At 39.6% G+C, this 9,260-nt stretch overlaps 1 protein-coding gene across 2 annotated transcripts in view; it reads left to right on the top strand.

Moving 5' to 3' along the window:
• LOC102922301 (C-C chemokine receptor type 1) overlaps positions 1-9,260 on the top strand; it is a 32,072-nt gene that overhangs the window by 13,379 nt on the left and 9,433 nt on the right. Inside the window, exon 1 of one of the 2 annotated variants that reach the window (XM_006990782.3) lies at positions 7,922-8,651. The exons of the other annotated variant lie outside the window; for it this stretch is intronic. The gene's annotated coding sequence lies outside the window, so the exon portion shown is untranslated. Of the gene's footprint in view, positions 1-7,921; positions 8,652-9,260 lie in introns of those variants that run through there. 2 annotated transcript variants of the gene reach the window in all.

Below are 9,260 nucleotides of genomic sequence, written 5' to 3'. Positions count from 1 at the left end.
GTTTGTTGACTATAATTTGCCAAATAACCCCAATATTGCTTTGATAGCTGATGGTTATCAATAACAATAATATCAATAACTCCTTTATTCCAATAATGTATGTGTTCATATGTGTACAGTTACTTGTGTGTTTATGTATGCACATGTGCATACACACATGTGGAGGCTAAAAGCCTCGATATCTTCAAATACCATCCACCTTTTTAAAAATTCCTTTTCTTTATGTATGTGAATGCCATGAGGTGGGGTGGGGGGGTATGGAGACCAGAAGAGAGCATAGCATTGCTTGGAGCTAGATTTACAGGTGGTTGGTTGTATGTCACACATTGTGGGTTCTGAGAACTGAAGAGCAGCAAGCACTTTTAACCACTGAGATGTTTTTTGAGACAGGGTCTCTCATCAACCTGGATCTCACTATATAAACTAAGCTGGCTAGCCAGTGAGCCATAGGGATCTGTCTGTCTCTTCCCCCTCAGCACTAGGATCACAAACTCATGCCAATACTCTCAGCTTTTTTAAAATATGAGTTCTGAGGGATCAGCTCATGTCCTCATGCTTGCAAGGTAAGCACTTTACTAACTGAGCTCTCATCCCAGCATTTTAATTATTAAGATCAGCTCTCAGATCATACATTAACACAATACAACATTATACAAATATTCAGGTTACAGAACAGTGAAGAAAGTGTTAAAGAGGCTTCAGAGTTCAGACAGGCTATCCTGAAGTGTGAGGTAGAGAACTAATACAGGTACAAGGAAAAGTCTATAGGGACCAGATAAAAAGCCTTCACTGCAGGCTCATACCTGTTCAAGGGCAGAAATATCAAATGGAGGTCTCAATGGCAAACCAGTTAAGGTTCAGATTAAAGTGTACTGTGTCACTAAGCTTAAGTTGGAACAAGAACAGAATTAGGGGTCCTTCACTGTGGCAATCTTCTTGGACCAGGCTCAAGATGACTGACTAGGTAATTAGTCAGCATGCTTGCCACATATCAGACTCGGGGTGTTCTTTTTTTTTATTGTACAAGGTAAAGTGATTTCATCTACTGTGGTTGATAAGCTCATGTGTCAGGTATTTTTGATATGATGTGGTATATTCTGAAGAGTCATTATTTATTGGTACAAATAAACAATAAGTTTGTGCCTCCTGGTATGCTGGCAAGGAGTGATTGCTTACTTATATAAACATAATGTGGAGTCATTCTTTCTTGGTATTTATGCTCAAAATGGAGTAACTCCAGCCAAGGCTGTGCTGTATAAAATGACATCCTGAAAGTCAATACAACATAGAGAAATCAGAACAGGCTCAGCCTGTTCTTACTATATGAAACTTTTTTTTCTTAAATTCAAACTCTGCTTCAAACCAGCTCATCCTGAAATTCTTTTCTGTGAGATATTCAAGATCTCAGTCTCACCTGAATAGAGGTCTCTGAAAAAACTCCTCAGCCTGCATAACCTACAGTGTGCAGTTATAATCTCACTGACCAGTGGACATTTTCAAAGAACATTGTCATTTATAGTTTCTAAAATCTTGCTTTGCAGTGAGGAAGGCTAGGAGAATTGCCACTTCAAAGACACACAAACAAATGAGAAAAGTGATGGTTGCTGTGTCACTGGAAGCACTATTGTTCAGACTTTATTCTTTTTTACTTAAAATAGATTTTTTTCATACAATATATTCTGATTACAGTTTCCCCTACACAAACTCCTCCCTGTTCTTCCCTACCTCTACTCCTATGCAGATCCGCATTCTTTCTGTCTCTCAGTAGTAAACAAATAAGCCTCTAAGGAATAATAATAAAATAAAGTAAGATAGAACAAAAACAAACAAGTTACAATAGGACAAAACAAACGAACAGAAGAAAAAGAAAAAGCCAAAGAAAAAGCACAAGAAACATATAGATACAGAGACACACATGTTACATACACAGAAATCCCATAAAAACACAAAACTAGGAGCAATAACATATATGCAAAGGGCCTACAAGGTAAATAAATGATTAAACAAATGCCCTGGCACAAAATTGTGAGACAAAGAACCTCCAAAGATGCCACTGAGCTCATTTAGAGTTTCAACGTGGGGGCCTACCCTTCAGGGTCTGTTTCTCCTGTGAGACTCTGTTTTCATTTTCAATTGGAGATAGCTTCCGGTTTAGGAATGGGGTTGGGCGTTCACTTCTCCTTTTGCCTCTAGGACCCCATCTGGTGAAGACCTATGCAGGCCCTGTACATGTTACCACAGTCTCTGAAAGTTCATATGTGTGTTGGTCATTCTGTGGTTAGAAAGCCTTGCTTACTTGGGGGTCTTCCAATCCCTCTGGCTCTAACATTCTTTGTGCTTCCTCTGCCACAGAGTTCCCTGAGCCCTGAGGAGAGGTAGTTGATGAAAATGTTCCAATTAAGGCTGAGTGTTCCAAGATCTCTCATTCTCTGTACATTATCTGGCTATGAGTCTCTGTATTTGTTCCTGTCTGCTGCAAGAGGAAGTTTCTCTGATAGTGGCTGAGTCATTTTATTGCTATGTTCCTTCACCACAATGGTTCTCAACTTTCCTAATGCTGTGACCCTTTAATACAGTTCTTTATGTTGTGGTGTCCCCAACCATAAAATTATTTCATTGCTATTTCATAACTGTAATTTTGCTACTATTATGAATTGCAATGTAAATATCTGATATGCAGGATATTGGATATGCATCCCCTGTGAAAAGGTCAATTGACCCCAGAAAGGGTCACAACACACATGCTGAGAACCCCTGCTTTGTGAAAACAGTAGTATTTGGTTTTCCCCTACATCCCTGGCCTATCTAGTACAGGTTCTTGGCTACCAGAGAAGTGTTGCATATGGGTTCCATCTCATGCAGTGGGCCTTAAATCAAAGCAGATCTTGTTTGGTTACTTCCACAAGCTTTGCACCACTATTGCACCAGCATATCTTGTAGGCAGGTCACCATTGCAGACTAAAGGGTTTGTGGCAGTGTTGGTTTTTACCTTTCTCCTTTGTTGGCATATAGAGTACCTTCCAGTACTATGAACATTAGTCCATAGGGGTGAAGGCTCTAGGTAGACACCAGCCATGTTCAATGAGTTGTGTAGGTGTTGTCTTCAGCAATAGGGCCTTACTACCAGTTTGTGGAGAACAACCAAAGCTTTGGCAATAGACTGGGTTGTTTGGGAGTTCCAATGGGAGCTCTTTGCCCAACAACTCAATTATATGTAAACCTTCCAGGTACTGGAAACTTCTTTTGGTGACAAGAGATGTCCAGCTGTGATTCTGTCTTCCCTTTATTTGGTGATTTCATTTAGATCAACTTCACGTGTATATATTTTAGGAACCTACTACTGTATTATGTTTCCGTATGACCCCTTGAATGGCCCTTAGTTTTTGATGTTCTTCTTCATATTCCCCACTTAATTCTCTCTTCCCTCCCCTTCCACATTTGATCCTCCCAGCCCAGCCCAGCCATCATCCATCCATAACTATCTATTCTTTTTCCCCTTCTTAGGGAGAGTCATATCTTTCCCTAGCCCTTTACTCTATACATAACCTTTGTGGTTATGTTGATTGTAACTTGCTTATCTTCCAGTGGCCATGTCAGAGGAGCAACAGGTGGTAGTTGAGGTTATTGGTGAAATTATTAAGGCCACTCCACATAGTTAAAAGGGAGGTTAATTTAATGGCGTAACTTACAAATGAAGGGATAGGTAGGTCGCAGGGTCTGAGAAGGATGTAGCACTGTCTGGCAGTGTTCTCTGGAGAACTCTGCCTGGCCCACCTCCAGCGTCTAGGGTCTGGGAACCAAGAGAGAGCAGAGCATCCTGATCTCCGGTCTTCAGGGCCCTCTCTTGGCCCTGCCTTGTAGGCATGATAGTTACTGAAGCCTCAATGGGGGTTGGAACTTCCAAACCAAAGCTAGAATGGCTACCCACTACATGAGGTTCAGGAAGTCAGCCCATCAGGAAGCAAAGCTGCAATGGGTGAGTCTCAGATAGTCAAGACCCTGAGAGCCTCAGCCCCAGAATGTCTTGCTACTGATGTGTCTTTACATGTTTGTCACTGCCATTTTTCTCTGGTATCTGGCATGGTGTGAATGGGTGTGGAGAGATCCCCACTTCCTTTAAAGTAGTGTGATTATCTCGTGGAAATATCCCATTCTACTAGGCATTTTTTACCTGTGGAGTATTATGAAGATGATTTTCTCTAAGCTGTACTGTTTAACTAAAGCAATGATTTTATACAATAATAGTGTTAGTTTAAATAGGGTTTTGATGATTAAGGGTCTTTAATAAGTACTGTATTATGATAGAGGTTAGCTTAGTGAGAAAACTAATATAAATAAAAGCAAAATATAGTGTTGCCTCCCACCCCTGATAGAGCAGGGGCTACAGACAATAGAAAAAATAAGAACAAGGAAATGTCATACAGCTGATTTCTCATGAGGAGCTATATAGACTGTAGCTTAGGTTAATGATTAAGAAAGACAATTGACTCCCAGAAACCCAGCTAGCTCAAGTTCTTTCAATCTTAATGTTGAGAGATGTGTTCACAGAGTTTGGTGTCCATTATAGCTAAAACAAAACTTTAAAATATAACTTAAGGTTAGATTGAGATCTTTCTGTTAATAGCTTTAAGGTGAAATCCCCAAAGAAATGATTAAAAGTTTAGAAGGGCACATAATTGAGTAAGAGACTCCTTGAGGTCAAATAATAAGAACAAAGCAACCCAGTTATTAGATGATGTACTTTTCTTGGTTGCTGATCAAAGATGATGACTCCTTGTACTCATTTCTGACCTCAGCTTCCTGATTAAAAAAAATGTTTACAAATTTGTGTATGAACCCTGAGGATTTAAAGTAGAGAAGACTGATTGTTTTTCACATATAAAAGTTTAGTTTTGTGATTCTTTTAAGATTCATTATAAGATTACCTTTTGAGATAAGTAATAAAATAATTGATCCTTTCTTTGTAACCACAAAATGAATGAAGCCTTCCAGAGAAAGAACTGGCTGAGAAAAATACCTTGCTTGCTTGCTTGCTTGCTTACACCCTGTTAATCTATAACAAGTTGCTTGGACCTGAATGTATGTGAGTTCTTGAGACAACTTGTTTTTCACTTGTAATTCATAAAATGTTTAATCATGTAAGGGATATAGAAAAACATTTCCTACCTATATTCATTATAATCATTCACTTGAAAAATAGAATGTAACCACATTGTAATTTTTATATTGCCTGAAAGATTTTACATGTATAAACTATAAGGGAAAAATAAAATTAGTTAGAAGGAAGACATCAAGAGAGAGACAGAAGGGCTACATCTGGATAGAGGTAAGAAAAGAAATAAAGAACAGGAGAGAGAACACAGAATAACCATAGATGTGAGTGTGTATGTTTTCCCCATTTTTGGTGGCCCCAGAGTTAAATTTAGGCCCCTTCATCAGCCACTGAGAATTAAGTTTTACTCCTTCAGATAGAAAAGTCAAGTTGAGTGACAGTTTGCTGACTGTTGGCTCTGCCTCAAACCCTGAGCTACTGAAGGTCGGTTCTCAGGGTAGTGGTAATTACCAATGACTTAACAGCTAACATCCACATAGAAGTGAAAAAATACCATATTTTTCTTTCTGTGTCTGAGTTATCTCACTCAGGATGATTTTTTTCCTGGCTCCATCCATTTACCTTCAAATTTCATTTTTCTAATGGCAGAGTGATACTCTACTGCATAAATGTACGACATTTTCTTTGTTCATTCATGTGTTGATGGACATTAAGGTTGTTTCCAATTTCTAGCTATTATGAATAGAGCATCAGTGAACATGGTTGAGCAATTATCTCTGTATTATTATATAGATTCCTTTAGGTATATTCCCAAAAGTGGTATAGCTGGATCTTGAAGTATATTGATTCCCAGCTTTCTGAGAAATCACCACACTGATTTCCATAGTGCCTGTACAAGTTTGCACTTCCACTAGCAATAGATGAGTGTTTTCCTTACTCCATATCCTCATCAGCATGAGTTGTTGTTTTATTAATCTTGATCATTCTGACTGGCATAAGATGAAATCTCAAAGAAGTTTTGATTTGCCTTTCCCTGATGGCTAAGGATGAATATTCCCTGAAGTGCCTTTCAGCCATTTGAGATTCCCCTTTTGAGAATTCTCTGTTTAGATCTGTACCCCATTTTTAAACTGGGTTATTTTTTTCCTTGATGTCCTGTTCTTTGAGTTCTTTATATATGTTGGATATTAGTTCTCTATATTGATGTGTAGTTAGTAAAAATCTTTCCTTATTTTGTAGCCTGCCTTGTTGCACAAATGATTGTGTCCTTTGCTATACAAAAGTTTTTCTTTCATGAGGTCTCATTTGCTAATTGCTGTTCTTCGTGTCTGTGTGCAAGTACCTGTGCTTACTTACTGTGTTAAGGTCACCTGAAATGGCATTGAGGAATGAAACCAGGCTTGGTTGGAGTGGCCACAGCATAACTGAAGCTGTGGCAATTTTATGAAGAGTAATGAGACTTTTTATATCTTTATCAGAAACAGAATATAATGGCAATTGCCAGGATCAATACAGTTGTGGTTGCCAGGATACAATGAAGTTTGCAAGCTATACAGGGTATACAAGATTAATGTCTAAAACCAATTGTCCTGTCAAGTTTCCATGCTTCCTTGACTACTAAGGAAACATACAGAGAAACACAAAGAGGCCTGAATACTTTGCTGCCTGAGGGGAGTGCATCAACCTCTCAGGAACTGGAAGGCACATTGTGCCCCAGGAGCCATGGACTCTGACCTGAAAAAAAAATATGACAAATGCCTCTCAAGGCAGCTACACCAGGCCAACTCCATTGTTCCCTGCATCTGTGTGATCAGTACTCTGTTCAAAAAGTTTTTTCCTGTGCCAATGAGTTCAACCTATACCCCACTTTTCTCTTCTATCAGATTCAGCATATCTGGTCTTATGTTTAGCATATCTGGTCTTCTATATATTTGGAGTTGAGTTTTGTACAGGGTGATAAGTATGAATCTATTTGTATTCTTCTATATGCAGCCATCCAGTTTGACTAACACCTTTTGCTGATGATGCTGTCTTTTTCCAGTGTGTATTTCTGGCTTCTTTATCATTGTGCCAAACCCTCTGATGTTCTTTATGTACTCTTTAACCTCCTGCCCCTGCTATGAGCCTAAGTTCTCAGTGCTCTCATTTGACAGAATGGGACCTATGACTCAGAGAGGTGTAGGGACTTGCAGGGCTTTGCATTTGGACCACGTTTGGCCAATGCATGCTTAAATCAAGAGTTTCAATAAGGGAAGAGGAGACTATAGCCATACCACCTTGAACATATCCAGTGTTCAAGATATGTTCATGTGTGGTTTGTTTGTTTGTTTTTTAAGACAGAGTCTCTCTATGTAGTCCCTGCTATCCTGAAACTCACGATGTAGACCAAACTGGCCTGGAACCCACAGAAATCTTCCTACCTCTGTCTTCTGTGTGCTGAGATTAAAGGCATGCACCACCACACCTATCAGAAAAGGAAGGGGAAACAGTCTATACTCTTATGCCAGATATCCTTGGGAGGAAATCATCCTTTGAGGTTTGGTTGGGAAGAGATTTGGAAGCAGAAGAGAGGTATGGGGAGCAGTTAGAGTACAAATAGAAATAACATCAGTATAGAATCCCAAAGAGAAGTGCTGTATGTCAAATTGCTCTGACTGGTCAATAAATAAAACACTGATTGGCCAGTGGCCAGGCAGGAAATATAGGTGGGACTAACAGAGAGGAGAATTGAGAAAACAGGAAGGCGAAGGGAGACACTGCCAGCCGCCACCATGACAAGCAGCATGTGAAGATGCTGGTAAGCCACAAGCGATGTGGCAAGGTATAGATTTATAGAAATGGATTAATTTAAGGTGTAAGAACTAGACAGCTAGAAGCCTGAGCCATTAGGCCAAACAGTTTAGACAATATAAATCTCTGTGTTTACTTGGTTGGGTCTGAGCAGCTGTGAGACTGGCGGGTGACAGAGATTTGTCCTGACTGTGGGCAAGGCAGGAAAACTCTAGCTACAGAGAAGGGGATGCCTTTGTAGGTCCTCATTCTTCAGCCAGATGATTTTGAGGAACAAGACATGGGGTTCTGGTTTAGACCTTTCCATTTGCAGTGTTAAAAAAAAAAAGACTCCTCACTGACCACAAGAACTCTGTGACCAGCCCCCACATTTACACGCCCAAACTTACACATTCAATTGCTCCATGAGTCCTGGGAAACAGCTCACTGTCACTCACATAGTCCAACTCAACTCCACCCAACCACACACTACGCAATCCTTGTAGGGTCGCTGTGTTCTTTCTGAGAAGTCTAGAACTTTAGTGGAACGGTAGTAGAGAGGACAGAGAAAGTACCTATAGTGAACTAGGACCCCAGGAATTAGCCACTGGTGGGCATTGTGGTGCTTCATAGGCAGCCAACCATACAAAAAGAAGAACTTTACATCCTTCTTGTCATTTTGAAAGACTGTAAAACCAGAGTCCAATCTTCATCATCTCACAGGAAGCCAAGAACTTACTACTTGTTCGGGACCTTGAACAATGAATTCATAAAGACTCTTAAAGGTCCAGAAACAAAGTCCATGCAGACAAAATCCTCTGGAAGCAGAGTAAGTGATACTTTTCCTTTCTATGCTGTTAGTTACCATGAAGGGCAATCTTAGAGGCATGAATGAGTGCAGCTCAGGGATCCTGAACAGTGGGAAATGCTTTGAGAACCAGACAGATCCTACTTAGCCTATTGCTGTATCTGTGCAGTTAATACTCAAGAAATGCTGAAGATGCTAGATGTATTCCTAAGGCTGGATGTTCAGGGAAAAAAAATTTCTAGAAAGTGATCTTGACAATTTGTTGTTGATGATTAAGAAAGTAAACCTGTATAATGAGACAAGAAGTGCCTCTCATGGAACGTTATTTTAAAAGATATCCTTGCCAAGCTTCCTGACATAAAGACCAACAAAATATGGTATATGAAGAAAAGTCAGCAAAGAATATAAACTAGTCAGAAAAATCATTGCAAATGCAGAAGTGACAAAATTCTGAACCAATTTCTTAATATTAGAACTAAAATCACAAAACTAGGACTACTATCTTGGAGGAGGTGAAAAGTCACCACCCAGAGGTACCAGATGGACAAATGGAATCTTGTTGTATTCTACATCTGCTGTATTCTAACATGATGTGAGTTAGTTTCATTCAGAAGAGAAATGAGTAGAACT

This window comes from Peromyscus maniculatus, chromosome 7 (assembly GCF_049852395.1).
Source record: "Peromyscus maniculatus bairdii isolate BWxNUB_F1_BW_parent chromosome 7, HU_Pman_BW_mat_3.1, whole genome shotgun sequence".
Lineage (NCBI taxonomy): Eukaryota > Metazoa > Chordata > Mammalia > Rodentia > Cricetidae > Peromyscus > Peromyscus maniculatus.
The sequence above is the reverse complement of the archived record's forward strand: the minus strand, read 5'-3'. Positions and strand labels throughout refer to the sequence as shown.